General features: G+C 39.7%; 1 non-coding gene across 1 annotated transcript; it reads right to left on the bottom strand.

Annotated features, from left to right (window-relative positions):
- Positions 1-1,386: 1,386 nt before the first annotated feature.
- LOC113547539 (U2 spliceosomal RNA) lies at positions 1,387-1,581 on the bottom strand. The gene has a single exon (XR_003404834.1). It is a non-coding gene; the product is annotated as a U2 spliceosomal RNA (small nuclear RNA).
- Between the last annotated feature and the right edge of the window lie 648 nt (positions 1,582-2,229).

Below are 2,229 nucleotides of genomic sequence, written 5' to 3'. Positions count from 1 at the left end.
TTCTGTTGGAACTATAAAAGATATCAGGGTGGGGGTGAGGTTGCTTAAGTCACCTTACTCTGAGCCAGATTACTAGTTTCCAATCACTTATAGAGATAGCCATGATTGACCCATCCACTCACTGACTGACTCAGTCAGTCAGAGTTTAAGCAATTGGCTATAGTTTGTATTAAAACCTGTAATTCTCCCTCCTATCTCACTAAGCACAGCTGAAACATTTACAAATTACAACTGTTACTTTTTTTATGTACCATAGGGCACTCTGCTCTTTTTCTTCTGTTGGGACTATAAAAGATATCAGGGTGTGGGTGAGGTTGTCCTTAACCCTAACCCTAGCCCTAACACTAACCCTAACCCTAACCCTGGCCTTAACTCTAACCCTAACCCTAGCTCTAACCCTGACCTTAACCCTAGACCTACCCCTAGCCCTAAACCTAACCCTAGCCCTAGCCCTAGCCTTAACCAACCTAACCTAACAGGCCAGGGTTGGGGTTGCTGAAGTCACCTTACTCTGAGCCAGATTACTAGTTCCCAATCACTTATAGAGATAGCCATCATTGACCCAGCCACTCACTGACTGACTCAGTCAGCCAGAGTTTAAGCAATTGGCTATAGTTTGTAATACAACCTGTAATTCCTCCTCCTATCTCACTAAGCACAGCTGAATCATTTACAAATTACAACTGTTACTTTTTTTCTTTTATGTACCATATGGCACTCTGCTCTTTTTCTTCTGTTGGAACTATAAAAGATATCAGGGTGGGGTTTGTGTTGCTCAAGTCACCTTACTCTAAGCTTATAGAGGTAGCCATCATTGACTTATCCACTCATTGACTGACTCAGCTCTTTTTCTTCTGTTGGAACTATAAAAGATATCAGGGTGGGGGTGGGATTGCTCAAGTCACCTTACACTGAGCCAGATGACTAGTTCTCAATCACTTATAGATATAGCCTTCATCGACCCATGCACTCAGTCAGTCAGTCAGTCAGTCAGTGTTTAAGCAATGGGCTATAGTTTGTATTAAAACCTGTTATTCTTCCTCCTTTCTCACTAAGCACAGCTGAAACATTTACAAATTACATCTGTTTCTTTTTTTTATGTACCATATGGCACTGTGCTGTTTTTTCTTCTGTGGGAGCTATCAAAGATATCAGGGTGGGGGTGGGGGTGGGGTTGCTCAAGTCACCTTACTCTGAGCCATATTACTAGTTCCCAATCACTTATAGAGATAGCCATCACCCACCCACCCATCAGTCGGTCGGTCGGTCATCCTTAAGCTGTCTGTGCGGTTGGAATTGATTCGCTTACTTCTTTCTAGCCATTCCTATGGTTGTGGTCTTTGTGAAAGAAGAGAAAAAAAACAACTTCTTTCTTTCATCATTTTTAGAAGGTGCATCCTTCCTGGAGGTACTGTAATACCAGGTTGATGTGTGGAGTGGATGGAGCAAGCACCTCTTTCAGCTCTAAAAATCCATTTAATATAGAGTCATCGAATAGAGAACATATCAGATATTGAATAGACAAGAACAAATACGACACCCCTGTCGCAGCATCTTAGACAGTTTTGCCTTAATAGCGTTTTCAGCAACTTAAGCGCACACTGGTGTTAACACATAGGAGGTTGTTAAAGAAAACTGTGTTATTCCATGTTTGATTAATAATGACTTTCTAAACATTATTTTGCACGATGTTCAGTTTTTCGAACTTTATTACAGATTTATGCATTTATACATTTATACATATAACTATATTTATTGAATGTTAACAATCATATTTCGTATAATTTTTCAACATAAACATGTAAAAAATGTCAATGAAAATTACTTTAATCTCCCTGAATGGCACCCCATAAAATTAATCACCAAAAGTATTCCATTTGTTTGTGCTAAGTTTGTGCTGACTGGTGCTGCAAAAACAAACGCTTGTGCTAGTTTGGTGTTTGAAATATTAAACATTTTTTTTGGCTGTGTGACGTCACTCTCCAACCAGAGTCGCTCAAATCGCACCAAATGGGTGCCGTTCATTTGTGCTTGGTTTGTGCCATTAAATCAATCACTGTAACTATTTCCCTTCCTTAGATATAGCAAGAATGTTTTTGGTAGCGGTGAAGTCACTCTCCCCTAATGCCATCTAAATCTTTTCAAACTGGTGCCGATCGTTTGTGCTCGATTTGTGCTTATTTGTGCCATTAAAAACACCTGCATCTATTGATCCATTCTTAAATAACA

The sequence above is a fragment of the Pangasianodon hypophthalmus genome, chromosome 9 (assembly GCF_027358585.1).
Source record: "Pangasianodon hypophthalmus isolate fPanHyp1 chromosome 9, fPanHyp1.pri, whole genome shotgun sequence".
NCBI classification, from domain to species: domain Eukaryota; kingdom Metazoa; phylum Chordata; class Actinopteri; order Siluriformes; family Pangasiidae; genus Pangasianodon; species Pangasianodon hypophthalmus.
This window is presented reverse-complemented; position numbering and strand designations above follow the sequence as displayed.